Source organism: Lepeophtheirus salmonis, chromosome 3, assembly GCF_016086655.4.
Source record: "Lepeophtheirus salmonis chromosome 3, UVic_Lsal_1.4, whole genome shotgun sequence".
Taxonomy (NCBI): Eukaryota; Metazoa; Arthropoda; class Copepoda; order Siphonostomatoida; family Caligidae; genus Lepeophtheirus; species Lepeophtheirus salmonis.
In genome coordinates, this window is record NC_052133.2 from 49336331 (window position 1) to 49353185 (window position 16855).

Genomic DNA, 16855 nt, shown 5'->3' on the forward strand with positions numbered 1-16855 from the left:
ACTTCTCTATGGGTGAAATAATGATTTTGAAATTCAAAATCTTATGAAGTTAAAAATAGGAATTGTTGCACAATAATACAATATACTCGTAACCATCTAAATATATATAATTTTTAAATACCATTATAACGACTAAATCAGTTGTTCCAACCTTTGGGCCTCGAGACACAAATGCCATGGGTCGTTAATTGATCTTGAGCCACATTTGAATATTATATCAAATGCGGTAAGAAACATATTAGAGAGTTAAATAAATATCAACTAGAACACTAAATGTAACAGTCCCCTCAGTCACTCAACACATCGTCCGAGTCAGTATTGATCATCTTTGGTTTATGTTTTCTTTGGTTTGCGACAATGCTGTTTTTCCTCCAAACAGTATTGCCAAATTAGCTGATTATCGACAATATTTAGGCAAATTTGGCAGCATATGGCCAATTTTTCCTCCTCTAAGTAGGTATATTTTATGTAAGAATACCGTGTCAATGGTGGTCAAGGTAACCCGGCGGAAGGCAGAAAGGTTTGAGGAGAGGCTATTCCTGACTCAAAGGAATGAACAATTCCGTATGAAGAGTAGTAGGAGTCTTCTTAATGACCTCAAACATCACAGCAACCTTGTGATTTTCTTCTCTGATGAAGAATTTATGGAAAAAATAGTTACTTCACGAATAAATAATTCATAATCACAATATATGGTAGTTTGTTTGACAAAAAAAAAGAATTTTTATCTGAGATATTTTAATATTTGGGATCATTTCTTGATTCCTTGTTCTACATGATGTGCCATAGTTCAGTTTACACGTTAATAAATGCTCACAGCTCAAGTTTTGATAGGAATATTTACAAAAGTGAAGTTGCTTTATATTTTAATAATAATTTGCAATTTTATTTATTTTTAAATATTGGTTGTGTCTTCGAAGATGACAAAATGGAAGCCAAAAAAATTATTCTACTGAAAATGCTACCGCGCCAGAAGATTCACAACCAAGATTGCAAATGACAACAGGATCAGCCGGATGGCTGTGTATGCTGTTCAAAAGCGATTTGAAACCTATTGACCAGTCGCCAGAAAGTTTGGGCAAGGTCAGAAACGAATAGTAAGCACAAAGGGCATGAATATGCGTGTAAAAAACCGACCTGCTGTAAATCCAGTGATGACTAGTCGTTGTATGGCTACGAAGATCAATGTGAGCTAGGTTACGCTCAATATTATCATTAAAGATGATTTGGGAGCAAGATCAAGAGCAATGAATAATAAACATCTCATTATGACGGCCACAAAGGAGAAGAGGTTGACTAGAGCTAAACTTCTTTCGAATGTACTAAATAACATGTTGCCTCCCGGCTCCCCCGATCTTTGGATTATTCCATCTGGACCATGGTCGAAGAATTAAAGAGTAATTACTGCCTATGTTCCTCCCATAGGTTTTTGCAGCTAATCTAATTAAATGTCATTATAGTAAAGCGACTCTTCTCCAAAAATGTATCCAATTGTCCGGGTTACAATGTCATTTTTTTGTTTCTTTAATTTTACATACCGGTAGATCATATTGTATACAACTCTAGTCATAATATAGTTTTTGTTGTTGTTGGGGGTGTTTTAAATCCTTGAAAGTATTCTTGTTAAGATTTTTAGTGAAAATGACTGAGGTTTAATTATTTATAACACCTGCCATTTTTAGTAAATATGCAATAATTTCATTATGAACTATTAAAATTACTTATCTATTTAATGTATTTTAACTGTGACCCTTAGAGCAATGATATCTTGTCCCACAAATTACAAATCAATTTGTAACTGTCATTAGAAAATTGAAAAATTACACGTTTAATACTATATCGACAATCTAATAGAAATTTGATTATTGAATTATAATCGTAACAAACTATGTTAATTTTTCATATTGTATAAATTATCTCAAACTGAAACTTTTACATTAGACTGGGTTTTAACTTTTTTTTTTTTTTTGAAATGTTAGGGGGTCAAAAAATATTTCATTTAACTTTTTATTTTTATTAAAATTGATTGAAGTAATTAAAGTTGTATAAAATATGAACTGCCACTTTGTAAAATAATAGAAACCGAACATTATATAAGTAGCGTTGTAAATCCTAAGCATTTTCGTAAAATCAAGCATTAACATGATAACCCCTCAATAAACAATGAAATAACAGCTTTCGAAAATAAAAAGTACTGTTTATGTTGCATCTGAAAAAAAAAGTTTTTGTCTAAATTTATATTTTTTACAACTATAGTAGTACTTTTTCAATCAAATTTTGAATATAATTGAATGTAGTAGAAAAGTATGTTCGCTATTCAGGAGTTAAACAACAAGGACAACAGCTGAAGAATAGAAAATTCATTCTTCAGATAACCAATTCCGAAAAAAAGGGTCATCTAAAAAATATACACAAGTTACAACATTAGCAACATAGGTATCATATTTGATACATTAATTTTGGAATCCGTGATTTGCGCCGTTTTGACAATATATATATGGAACAAAAACTTGATCGATGCAGTTGCAAATGGATCATTAAGTAGGCAAAATGCAAATGTCTTAAAAATGACATTCCAGTGTTGCAACAAATTGCTTCAACGAAAAATTACTAAAACCAAGGTAAAATTAAACTTGAAGGGGAGTTTTTATATGGAGATTTTTTTTTCTTTAATAAATAAAAACAGTGTTACTTGGTATAATAAATAAAAAATACTAATTCTTAACAAAAACATAAAAATCTCGCCAGACTGACACGAAATAAAAGTCTTTGACTGGAGTTGTCGTAGCCAGAAAACTTAGGGCTCAATTCCAATTTTTTGACAGAATGTATTTTTTTATACAATCCCTAAAGCTTTTTAACAGCTTTCGTCGAGTGCCATTTGGTTTCGCTTTTACTTTAATTTGTTTCTCTTAATATGTAGGGGGAAATGTTAATAGTTTAAACGCAACCGGTTTTTTTTAGCCTGCCGACAAAGCAAATTCGTCAATTCATAGAGAAAATTTGGAAGGAATAGTTTTGTCCTCTGCAGCTTCGAAAATACCAAGGATATTTGGTGATTTCTGGGATCAAGTATTTGAAATAGTCAAATACAAACTGTCAGATTTGGCTAGACATATAATTATTTTAGAAAGAATTGTTTAGTTTGAAGGTTTTTATCAAGAGAGATCAACAGATTGATTACTCTATTTTGAATTAGTAACTATGTGATTGTTTTTTTTTTTTATAATTTTGTGCTCGTCTTATTGAAATGCTTGACTATTTTAAGTGTAAGTCATTGGTAGGAGGTCTAATTTTAACCTTAAACACTTATTCATATTAGTATAATACGCTTTGCTCTTTTGAGCGCCAAAGCTCTTATTGCAAATTAGATGAAATGTAGAGAACCAATTCATAGAGAAAACATGACACTAATAGTTTTGTCCTCTGCAACTTCGAAAATACTAAGGATATGTGGGGATTCCTGGGATCAAGTAATTTAAATAGTCAAATACAAACTGTCAGATTTGGATATGACTATTTTAAAAATAATTGTTCGGTTTGAAGGCTTTTATCAAGAGAGATCAACAGATTGATTACTCTATTTTGAAATATTTAGTATGTGACTGTTTTTTATAACTTTGTGCTCTTCTTATTGAAATATTTATTTTTTTAGATGTGGTCTAAAATTAAGCTAAAATGCTTATTATACAGATACATTTTGTCCTTACAAATGGACAAGGATTCTAATTTCCAAATGATGATCAATCATTAACCAACTTACTGGTCGTTATTGGATTAAATATGTATACATTTTGTACAAGTTGTAACTTGAACTACAGGGAAATTGTACAAATTGTACTTTTAAAAAAATGACATAAAACATAGTAAATGAAGAATTTACTCTATACTAGTGATATTTAAATATAATACAATATTGTAAATTATATCTGATGTTCGATAAATTGATGATATAATCTTTAACTTTTCTAAAATTGATAATAAATCTTCTATCTATGTATGGCACAGTAGATAATAATAATTCAAGGATCTACTATTACGTCACTAATAAATACATGATTTTAATTTTGACAATTCATTTCTGCAATTATATTTCTGGGTGAGCACCATCTAAGCACCATTTTTATATAATGACTTGGTTATAAGATCCCAGCAAACTTTTTGTTGACATTTACCAATCTATATGCAAATAGAGTGCAGCACAATGTCACCTATAAGCTAGTAAGAGTGTACAGTGTTTCATAAGCGATATGTTAGCTTTATTTAGGCATAAGTGCATTCTTATTTGTAATTCTATTTTTTATTATGTACTAACTATTGTAACACCAGATATCAATAAAACTAGCTATCAAAAGCTTGGCAACCTTTAGTTAGCTATACTTGTGGCCTACTCTTGAGTATTGAAATATTTATAGGGTTTATAACCAAACCTTTCATAAACATTAAATATTATATAATGTGTGTTCCAAACTCTGCTTAGTCTGTACTCCATGAGGCTTTCTAAATTATGAATGAAAGCATATTTACTAATTCCTTATGCAATTTATTTCATTAATCTTCTGAAGAGTCTCTCCCATCTGTAAAATCAATTCCCAAATTATCACTAAAGCTTATACTCTCTTCTGATATATGTAGCTTGTCAACACAAAGGCAAGCTATACATAGCGTGCCCTCTATTTAACAACCAACACTTTTTCTTTTCAATTGGTTTCCTCCTAAACTATTTCCAATTTTAATAAGACCAATGTCAAATGAAAGTTGAATAAAAAACATTATATATTTTTATATAATCGCATTTGGCGTCAATAACGGCCTTGACTTGGGAAACGGAAGCAGGTCTTGATGACTATCTTCTTTGTCAGATTCTGGAACTCCTGCCGGATCCTGAACATCATCTCAGATTTTGTAATGCAGGATGATTTGTTGGTGTGTTGCTCAACTGTGCCCACAAAATGCAGTCCATGGGGTTGAGGTCAGGTTAGCTTGGAGGCCAAACAATGTGTCTAACAAAGTAAAAATACTGATAACCTGGTCAATGTTCTATTTGAAGTATGGAATGGAGCAGAGTTTTGTTGTAAGACGAATGGTCTCCCAGATGCAACTTAATCCATCCACATAAAAGACCTGCCCAGGCTTAACAAGTTTGCAATTTCAACCTTGTATCTTCTGGCACGGATCGCAACAAGGGCACTTTGCCTTTTCCACGATTTTAGAATATCTACTTCACTTTCATTCATTCATTTTTAAACATACGCCAAGCGTCAGTTTGGCTTGCCGCCAAAATTGCAAACAACTTCCTAGCTGCGCATGTGAAGCTGTGGCTGGCACTCAGATTTTGTAATAAACAACAGCCACACCCCACAATGATTTTTTATTTAGATTGAGTCTGGATTATAATTTTTCTCTTTAATGGATTATCGCACAGTGGATAATTTATTTACGCAAGCCTTTATTTAAGATGTTTCTGTCTTTTTTCAAAAAGTCTGCGAAGAAATTTCTACTCAAAAGCTAGAAATATCCCAAGAAATAATTCAAAACAAGGCTCGATAGCTCCAAATTCTTTATAGTGGTAGTTTCAACTAGTTGCGAACATCTTCAGTTATAAAACTTTACTATTCCACACCCACAATAGAATGGGAATTACAAACATCATAGGTGTAATGGTTTTTTCAGAAAATTTAATTTTTGAGATTTTTTTTCAAAAAAATTTCCAGTAGTAAAAATTGGCGATATATCGTCAGTTTCTATCCACAAATTATTCTAATTAATTCCTTGGAGACGCCACAAATTGAGCTAAAAGTAGCAAAACTCATTTTCACAATGAAATAATGGGCATGAGTATTGTTTACTTAAAATTAGTTTTTTTACATACCCGAGGAGAGTGGCGTCATTTTGTATTTATTAGTATTTTGTATGCTTATTTGTTCATTACGACAACGTAGAACATCTGGACTATCTGGTGGATACTGATTTTTTTTTAGTTTTTATAGGGCTCTGACAAGTCAACCAAACTGTTCATTAACAAAAAATTAAGACATCAATATTTGGGGGTTAGATTATGCAGACCAGGTACACAACTTGCCCCCTCCCCAATACTATAATTCAGGGGATTCCGATCTGTTCATTCCAGAGGCTTAGAGTTCTTGTCCCAGAATTCACAATTATATCCCGAGCATACCTGGGCATTAATGGCCGTGCAGGTGGGGGTTCTATCCTGTTGAAAGACAATTACAGACCCCGTGGATATCTCCATGGCGTCGATAGGAAAATATTTGGCCTCAATACAATAACATATTTTGGGGCATTTCGGAGGCAAGCAAGATTGCAATCTTTCACCTTTATGCTTCTTGATAATAACTATAGCATTTGAATTAACGTGAACAAAAATAGGAGACTCTGGGATCTCTGTAGAAGATAAAATTTCAAAGTGTTGAAATATACCCTCTGTTATTAAGTTATATAAATTGTCTCAAAACTTTTGCAAGACCACGTATTGTACACAAAATCGGAAAAACATTGAGCAAAAAAGAGTAGGACTGTGAGTGACACAAAAGGAAATGTCTGAAGTTGATGGGACTGTTCTCTCAAATAAAACAACCTACAGTGTCCAATTTCCAAAAATAATAATTCATTTTCTTGTTCTTATTCTGTGCTAATAAAAGTTCCAAAAATGTACATCATGTTAAATGTGTCATCACTTGCATTAAAACAAAATAGTTCATTACATTTCGGCATACCAAAATCCGTAGTGACTTGATGATGAAATTTTGCAAGCCCTGATTTGCATAAATATTCTCAAAGAAATCTCAAAAGAATATCACATATGAAATATTTTGTTTTATTCATAGCAATTAATTGATTAAATATGTAAAAGAAAATAAACTTTCGGGAAAATAAGGCTTTTGAATTAATATTCTTTATAATATCCATAATGATGCTGAAAAATATATATATATAGTGTGTCAACATAAAATCAATCTTCAACAAAAATCAAGATATTTTTTTACTTTGTATATAAATACAGCCCAATATGTCATAGACTTACTTGAGTCATTTATAGAGGCATTGTATTCAAATGTGTAGAATAAGAATACCCATGAATTTTAAATATAGTTTAGAACCTTTATTTGACTTAAAAGACTTATATTGGCCACTTTTAACATAATCTGTCAATTTCTCATTCTTTTAATGCGACGATCAATTTGGGCTACTTTAAGTGGAATTTGAAAGCTGCTTGAAAGGCTCAATAAGAATAATTTATTGATAGAAATTGAATATAAATGTAATCCACACTTAATTTTGAGAAAAGTCGTTTTGAATAGGACTTCTATTGTATTGACGTCTCACATACATTAGATGCGTGCTTTTAATAATGTTTATCATAATTTTATATATATATGTACGAATATTTCTTTTGACAAGACTTTTCCCCATAAAGGAATGAAAGAAAATAGAGCCAAAGTATATAAAAAACCAATTTTGTAGTCCTTTTTATAATCGTTGTAATATATTATATACATACATATATTAACAATCCATTGTGTGGAAGGAAGAATCAACAGAGAAGAGAGAGATATTGCCCATGAATTTGCAATGAGGGGTCATTTATACGCTAATACACTAATTAATTATTAAAGCATGATTGACCCCACACTTCTCTGAATCACCTTCCTTTTTTCTGTTTCTATCTCATAGTCTTTTAGAGTTACAAAGACAGAATAAGTGAATATCAAATAAAAACTCGTCAAAGGATGAGCCTCTTCTTACCCAATCCATTTGCAGTATTGTTGGCTCTTCTTCTTTTATTTTGATGGAAGAACACTTAACTATAATGTAGTAGGTTGTATGACTTATTTGAACCACACTTTGATACTCTTGCTTTGATGCCCTTTTTCACAAGTTTTAATATTATTTTTTTCTTCTTTTTGAGAGACTTGCACACTTTCTCTCTTCGTCTTCTCCCCTTCTGTTTTAATCACTCTCTTTTTCCCCGGTGGCTGCTCTCTTGCAACAAACACGTACAGACGAGAAAAGGAGAAGGAGAAAAGGGGAGAAAAAAGAAAAAGGGAGGAAAAGAGGAATAGATATTAGTTATGTATTACGGTGCTAGAGTGCTTTCTTTCTTTTATATGTACTATATTCTATAAGCGTGCTTACTATATTCACTACTTAAAAGCTGCTCACAGAGCAGCAGCAAACAGCATACGAAATGAAATATCTATATATATATAACAATAAGAAAATCTTTAGTCAAAATTTGTATAAAAACTTGGACAAAAGAGACACAATACCTATCCACACAATAAATAATTATGATATGACAGTTCTTTTTCTCTTTTTTTAATAGTTATACATATATTATTTAATATAAAAGGCTTATTATAATCCAAGAAGACGTATCCAATTTCTTATTCTTTGCATTGGATGAATGGGATTGCCTTGAATAGTCATAATAATAGTACATAAATATGCATATTCCGTGCGAATACCTATCTTTTTCACGAATTATGTAAACAATTACCACAGGATGTTATAAAGTAGGATTATGGGGTATGTTTATACACCCCAGAGTCATGGCTCACAAGTTCAAGTACAGAGTACTCTTTTCAAATCCATTTTCAAGTCCATAATTACAATATAGTGTTCATTGTCGTAAATTCTTTTCTTTAGTTCAGTCATTGAATTCTAGAATCATGGATTACTAAAGTATTCGACTGAGATATTTTCTCTTTATTTCCACTCTTGAAGGAATGGAGATAAAAATGGCATTTACTCTTTTTTCATTTTTTTTTTTTAACCAATCACTTCTTGTATATTCCCCTCATGTGGGAATTAACAATCTCCATCATTAATCCAGGTCTTTAGAAATCCATGGTTCAGTAGGGAATAGCTTTCGAATACAAATCGAATTGTGAGTCTAAGTTAACAAGTCTAAATCAAGTCGCGAGTCTTAGGTTTCGAGTCTAAGTCAATATGTGAGTCTTTGAATGTGAGATCATGAGAGTCCCGAGTCTTCAAAATACACAAGTTCAATTCGAGTCTCAAGTTTGGAGACAAAGTTGGAATATATTTTTTAATATCTTGCGTGCATCATATTTTGCTTCATCGTCTATTTAAATTCTTTATTTATTTTATTCTTTTATGTATTTAATTTTTTGGTATGTCATTTAATTAGTTTGTGAGTTAGTATCAAACTCTGTAATTAATAAATATCGAGTTTTAAAGAATTTTTAATATGGGATTTTATTATTTACTTAGCACAGCAATCAATATTGGACAAAGTAAGACCATGAAAAAGGATATGTTTCTTTATGTGTAGGACATGTCTTGTTTGATAATAATAACCTATTAATTTAAAAATAGTCTATCTTAAAATGGTTTAAGACAACAAAAATTTAATACTCTCTTATTCAACTACTATTTGAGATAATTAATTTACAGTCATTACATATAATACTAAAAAAAATAATTCAATGGTACATAGTGTATCATATGTAACAACTTCCAAAGATAAGTAAAAAAAAAGTTTTATATGCTAAAATTTCTATTTTAATTATGAGGTAGCTACAAATTTGAGAAAAATTCTAGCTGTAGGATTTGAAGGGAAATAACAGAGTGTAAAAGGAGGAGAATTAATTCCAATTATAGTCCAAGTTTGATCAGTCTACACATGACTTTCTCACTTATAAAGGGTCGTGCACTACAATTGGAAAAAACTTTGGTTTCATACAAATTATGAACAAAATGCATTCTGACGATTTTTTTTGTTTTTATTTAATAGCATAACAAAAAGGCATAATAAAATGTACTGGACTTAATAAAGAAAACACGGGTTTGTTTCGTTCAAAATTGTTTTTTTTTTTAAATGATTATTATTTTTATTATTTTCTTTATGGAGCGGAGTCCCCATAACACTTTTCAAGCAATTGCTCAGCTTGAATTGTATTTTTCCCCCATCATGAAGCAATTTAAAATAAAAAATGTTTTTGATCCATTGTTTTGGAAATAACAAAAGTTGCGTCACACATACCATAATTACTCACAAACTAAAGAATATATTGGCATGAAATTTTCACATCTGTCATGTGAAGGTTGGTACTAAATGAAAATGATGTGAATTAAAAAAAATATAGCGCCATCTATGTGTGGAACTGAGGGCTATTCAGCCCATTTTTTTAATGGTAATAGCATATTAATTTTCAATATGAGCTCCATGAGTCTCATTTCTCCTACTGAGTAATCATTTTACTTCAGTTATTAATATAATAATCTTGCATAAAGGGTCCCAGATTCGGTAATTTTTATTTTACATACAAGTTATGGAGTAACATATCTCAATGGACAATACGCTAGAGAGAAGTTATTCTCTTGAAATCAAAGTCTGTAGCTTCGATACTCGGTAGTTCCTAGAGAAGAAAATATACTTAATTTATTTGGACTTGAAAGACAATTTCTAGGTCAGGTGAAGTAGTCGTAGTACTATAATATTTACTGATACTTAAGTGAAGTTGAATTCCATCTGACAAATTAAAGGAACATTAAAAAAAATGATTCTAGCATATTTTCATCAAGGGTAAACTAGAAAGGACGCTTGAGTAAAAATCAAGTTTTAATGAAATCCTCCTTTTATTTATTTTCTTAATAAATAGTAACAGCCAAATTGTTTATAGACATATTTGTTCCTTTATGGGATTTATATTCAAATTTGAGGGATGGAATGACATACTCAAGAATATTAGCTATAATTTAAAGCCTGCTTTTATTTAATGTGACTCTAATGGCCCCGTTAAGATCTTTTGAATATAGTTGGTCATATTCATAGCCTCAGATATTTTTTAATATTTATTAAGAGGAACAGAAAAAGGTGGTTCGTAATTTTTGCGAAATGGGATGGAATTATAAAATAGGGCTTCAAGAATCATGTGGAAAGAGAGGTCCATGCTCCAAGTGGTTTTCTCCACAAGGAGTTACATTTTGTAGGGATCAGTCCTTGGAAATGGCGACAATTTCCAAAGATTCTCTCGAAATGTATGTTCTTAGACATTTTTCTTCATCAATGAATGAAAAAGACGACAAGATGGAGTTGTATATTAAATTGATAGTCCATCAAACAGCCCTTACAATAAATCGATTCATGAGTGACGGGAAGGTATCACGATATTTCTTGAAAACCTAATAAATGAGCATGACGTTTTTATTCCTGGAAGGTTACCTTCTCATACGGATTTCTAAGTTGTTCATTTTCCAATTCATTGGAGTAAATATATCATATAACAGAAATATGCTCAGTCATACCAGGATTTTGGTTATGAAAGATATTGTTATAAAAATACATTTTTAAAGCATTGGAAGACCGGATTTCCATAATTAGGAATAATGGGAAGACGGAGTGACGTTTACAATATGTTACGATCATTTGGAAACTTTAGCCTCCTTGTTTAGGGAGTCCATCCTAAAAAGTCCTCTAAACAATTCGACATTAAACATTGATAGTTCCGTTAAAAAAACATTTGGAATATGTTCAAATGGAAAGAAAAGACTACAGTACTCGAGTCAGTTATGCTAAATATAATAGGGATGAAGTTTGATTGTTTACAATGGACTTTTCGGAGGCTAAGTTCATTCCATATTCATCTATTTATAGAGGAAAGACTCATTTCCTATCTTTATATAAAATCAATTTATTTGCTGTTGAAGATGAACAGGGACATCTTACATATACAATAGATATTTGATGATGCGGAACAAGCAAAGTTATATATTGTAAATTAAAAAAAATATTTATATATTCTTAATTTCTCTGTGCTTATTACAGGAAACTTGCTACGAAAGGTTCTAATTGTACTGCATCACTTTCAAACCATGAAATAATGCAATATAGTTTTGCTCCTTGACTTGAAGTTCAATGCAACAAGAGTGGGTAATATTTTTACTTGTCATTTTAATTATTGAAAATTATTTATGTAAAATATTTTGAAGGGACTAAATCATTTTAATTATTGAATCCGCTTTTTAATTAGATTCCAAGCTATCTGAACACTTTATTAAGATAAGAGGAATTTCCTACCTTAAATCATTTTTTTACATCAAGCCTTTTTTTACTCCAAGCTTTCCTCCACTTTTAATATATTTCCTACCTCAAGTATTCTTCCTGCTCAAAGCTTACTTCCAATCTCAAGTACATTTCTTACCATAAGTCTGTTTCCTGCCTCAATATCCCCTCCTAGCATAAATCAATTTCTTTGCTCGAGCCCTCTTTCAACCTTAAAACCGTTTCTGACCTCCAGACCTCCTATATTAAAACACCGATCATTAAAATAAAGTTCAAAATATTAAAAAGAGCGAAAATGTAGATGGTGTAAATTTGGCAGAAACAAACATTTAAAACAGTCATGTAAAAAATGTATTTGCAAAAATATTAATAAATAGTTAAACCACATTTATCTCGATTCTAATGTATTTTAAATCAATAAATGTTTGATATGTTTAAAAATTAAAAACTGTGTATAACACATTCAGATGAAAGTTATGAACACAAAACCAATATATCCGCATAATTTATCCTATTCCACAGGTTTATTAACTTACTTTAATGACTCTGCATACATAGGAAAATCTGAATGCTCAATAATCATACCATAAGCTATATTCCATATTAATTTTTTCTTTGATTAAGCAAAGATCGATGACTCATAAGTAATATAAATTTAATTGAGTTAATTTCTTCCTCCACGTATTTTTACTTCATTCTGTTCTTAATGTTGAGAGTTATGTGTAATTCATATCGTACAGGAGTGAAAATAAAAAAAAACCTTCCGTCAAAAATAAAAATTTAATATAATGAATGATCCAAAGTTGAGGCCATCAAAGAAATTATGAATGCGGAAACATCCTCTCGACTGTTTCAGTTAACAACTTATTAAAGAATCACCGTCCTCCTCATCCTCCAACTAGCAGTTTGTGGCATAGATGCTAACTCATATTTGATATTCCTCTAAATAATAACATAATTGTATTCGTCAAAAACTACAGGAGAAGTTGAAGTGAAGGGACTCAGAGGAGCTGATTCAAGCTGATATGAAGAGGACGAGTTCCTTAAATAAGGATTTCCAAATTAGGTGTTTAATTGAAGATTAGCGTCTCAAACGCTTTCTTCATTATTAAATCCTAACATCGACTCGCGAAGACGATATATGTAATTAAGTTATCAAAAATTATCATAAATTGAAGTAAAAAATGAAATTGTGATTTTTTTCTTATCTTCATTTATGTTCAATATAGCATAATATGGCAAAAGAAAATTAAATCAGGGACACCATATGTTTTTTATTTTGTAACCGTAAATTTTTGCAATCTTTAAGTAGGAATAACGAGGCTAATTTATTAAAAGAAAGGGGAGGTAAATAGTTGAAGAAGACAAATTCATGCCTTACCTTTTGGAGGAAATGTATTTCAAGCGTCATTTCTAGTTGACTCACCGCATATATACTTTTTAAATATACACAGTACTGAATGAAAAAAGGTTTGCATTTTCCGGCCTAGTATTCCATTTTTTTTTTCTGTGTTGCACATTTTCAAGGAATAGAAGCTTAATAAAATAATTTCAGAATTTAAAAACTGTATTAAACTCTCTGGTACCACTTGAAACTATTGGTATTACTCACATTTTATCGTATTTCAACTCTTACGTGTCTATATTTCCATTTAGATAAATTTATGAAGTAAAAACAATCGTTACCATTTAATTTCATAAAGAACTTTTTATATTTTTCGCAAACTGTCCCTGAGTTGGTTCTAGTTACTTGATCTGAACCAATTATACTAATTTAATTTTTTTAGAATAATAGGAGATTAGATAGCACAAATTAAAGTACTCTAGCAAAATTAGTTTTAGGTTTATTCACTTTCAAAGAAGTTTAAAAATTTCAAATTAGCAAAACACGACTTGATGAGTGATCGTGTTTCTTACGACAACTGACTAAAACAAAAAATAAACGGAAATGTATTTATTAATCATCTACGCTCTTGTATGAGTAGAAAAACTCAGTTACGATGCACTCATACGGGATCTGGATGAGATCAAAGTTTGTTCCAGTTGTCGTGTAGGTTATGGCAATTTGTTTGTGAAGTTTCATTGTTATATGATCTCAGTCAAAGTTTGAAGTAAGATACAAATTATTTATTTCGCCAATAAAGATTTTTAAGGCATTGTTTGTTATTTTTATAAAAAACTTTAATAAACATTTTTTCTAATCTATGAAAAATATAAATAAAATTATTTTCTAAAGTCCCCGATCGAGGCAAAAGGATAAAAGCGTTAATCCAAATCTTCTCCTTTTTATTATTTTTCTTTTTGTTTATTTATTGTACACGCCATTTTGAATTAAGTATAATAATAACGAAAAAGAAATACTTAATTTAGGAACCAAAAGGAAAAATAAAAAAATCCACTATGATTCCCATAAGTGATTATTTGAGAAGAAAAAAAAGTCAAAAGAGGAGAAAATATGAGCATCAAAATGATAAAGAATAAATATTTGACATCTTCTGAGAAGTGTTTCAAGTACCCCTTACGTTGGAACTTGGTACTAAATTATTCAACTACCAGAGGAGTATCTGCCCGTTTTGGAACCTTTTGTCCACGGGACTACTGCCCATTGACCATCTCCTCTGGAACCTTGGGCTTTTATGACGGGATTTCACATAACCTACTCGATAATTTTGTGGGCAACAACAAGGATTTGTACTCGCTCAAATTTCAGGGCAAGTCCGAGTCCCAAGTCCAACTTGAATTTTAAAAGCGAGTCTGACTTGAAATTCAAGATTAAGTCCTGCTTCTAACGGAAATTTCAAGTCCAAGTCCCAAATCTGGCAAATCTCACATGGATAAGCAGGGGAGTGCATGGCTTTGATCGATGGGGCCTTAGTCCCAAAAATTATCAACACCTTAACACCGAGTGGTCCATTAAAATATGACACCTTTGAATTTAAGCTTCAACAAGATATAATTAATTAATTTAAATTAGAATTTCAACAAAAGTAATACTATAAATAGATGTGTATCCGAGCTCTTTTTATCATTAGAGAAGCCGTTTTTAGCAGCAATGATGGATTCCAGGCGGTGGCAGAAGGCCTAGTACCCGCTGCGGATGTAATCCTCAATCATGGTGTCTCAGTTCTGGCTGTTAGTGGCTTTGAAGGCCTCGGGTGTTTGAATGATAGACACTTCCCCTCGACATGTACCCAAAAGGTGCAGCAGAGGGGGTTGGCATCAGTGCAGTACGGGGGGCAAAAGTGTCAAAAAATAATTCAAAAGAACTCAAAAGACTCATTCGAAACTCCTTCAAAAGGAGATGTGTTTCTTTTATTGCTGGTGTCAAAAGGGGCCCCTCCACCCTCACAAGGCTCCTTCCACCCACTTTTTAATAGCTCTCTGGACAGTCTGTTGTGAAACCCCGAGATCTCTTGTGTGAACTCACATGGATTTGAGGAGATTGGCTTGAGCTGTTTTCTATAACTCCTCCGGGTCCAGTTTGGACTTTTAAAAAGAGCCCTTTCTCATCTCCAACATTTTGGACTCACTGAAAGCGTAGGGGGTTGTCCTGGAGTTTTTTTTCTTTTTAAAGCCCAATATGCATACCTTAATTTATACTTCTGACAAAAAAACAAACATTATAACTTAATATAATACAATCCTACACACAAAAGAAAAGAAAAAAAAATATCCCGAGAAACGACACTAAAAATCACGGGTTTTTTTCTGAATTAACGACCATTGTTGGATAAATTTGCTAAAAAGTCGAGTTCTTTCTCACTTACACCATTCAAATTTGTTGGAATAGATTTCTTGTTGCATCTACAAGAATAAATTATAAATTATCATTCTTGATTAACGCTATGACAAAAAAATGCAAAAATAGTATCAAAGTGGACCACACACAAAAGTATATGGGTAATAGAAACTTAAGTAATATAGTTTTGATTATTATAAAAATGGAGGGTAAACATTATCTTATAAACTTAAGACTTTCGTCTCGGTTATTTAGATATATTTACAAATAATATAAAAGAAAAAAAAAAAATAAAATACTATTTACATATCCCAGTTTGCTCTAAAGAAAAGGATTGCATACAGTAGTACACTACTCATGCGACCAGGGCTGCGAAGTGAGTACATAAAATGCCCGACCCCGATTCCAACTCTGACTCCGACTCCACGACTTCGACTCCAACAATCATTATTATTTTTTAATAATAATGTTTTATAGCCAATGTAAGTACTATTGAGTCATTTGAGTCTATAATCTTGAAATATAGATTTAATTTATAGTTATAGGTAGTTATTAGTTATATGTGGTAAATAATTGTGGCAGGTATAAAGAAAATATTTGGAACATAAGAATTTTAACAGGATGAACATTAAATGAAATGGATCAAAATCTACCTATTGCTAATACATTCATAAGTTTCTCAATATAATTTATGTATGTACTCGTAACCAAAGAACGACAATACACACTGCAATGTAACTCTTTTCTCTGATAACATTGACTAATCACAAGTCTAATTAATAAACTAGCACGGCTATTGGCTATGCTCTACCCAACAGCTTGTTTTATGGATTTTTTTTGGAATTTTTTTTTTTTTTTTTTAAATTCCAATTTTTTGAAAAAAAATTTGAAAAATTAAATTTTTATGAAAAATAATTTGAAAAATTAAATTTTTTGAAAAATAATTTCAAAAATTAAATTTTTTGGAGAAAAATTTCAAAAATCCATAGTTAAAAAATTTTTTGGAATCAAATTTCCAAAATAAAATTTCATATATAAAATTTTTTGAAAAAAATTTCCGAGAA

General features: G+C 31.1%; 1 protein-coding gene and 1 long non-coding RNA gene across 3 annotated transcripts in view; one reads left to right on the plus strand and one right to left on the minus strand.

The window, feature by feature from the left end:
- LOC121115283 (protein PALS1) overlaps positions 1 to 7973 on the minus strand; it is a 30565-nt gene extending 22592 nt beyond the window's left edge. The window contains exon 1 of one of the 2 annotated variants that reach the window (XM_040709500.2): positions 7768 to 7973. The gene's annotated coding sequence lies outside the window, so the exon portion shown is untranslated. The remainder of the gene's footprint in view (positions 1 to 7767) is intronic. The other variant, XM_040709498.2, reaches the window with a different exon arrangement.
- Positions 7974 to 16098: 8125 nt separating this feature from the next.
- Positions 16099 to 16529, plus strand: LOC139904871 (uncharacterized). Its single transcript, XR_011779121.1, has 2 exons — positions 16099 to 16273; positions 16331 to 16529. It is a non-coding gene; the product is annotated as an uncharacterized lncRNA (long non-coding RNA).
- The last annotated feature ends 326 nt before the right edge of the window (positions 16530 to 16855 follow it).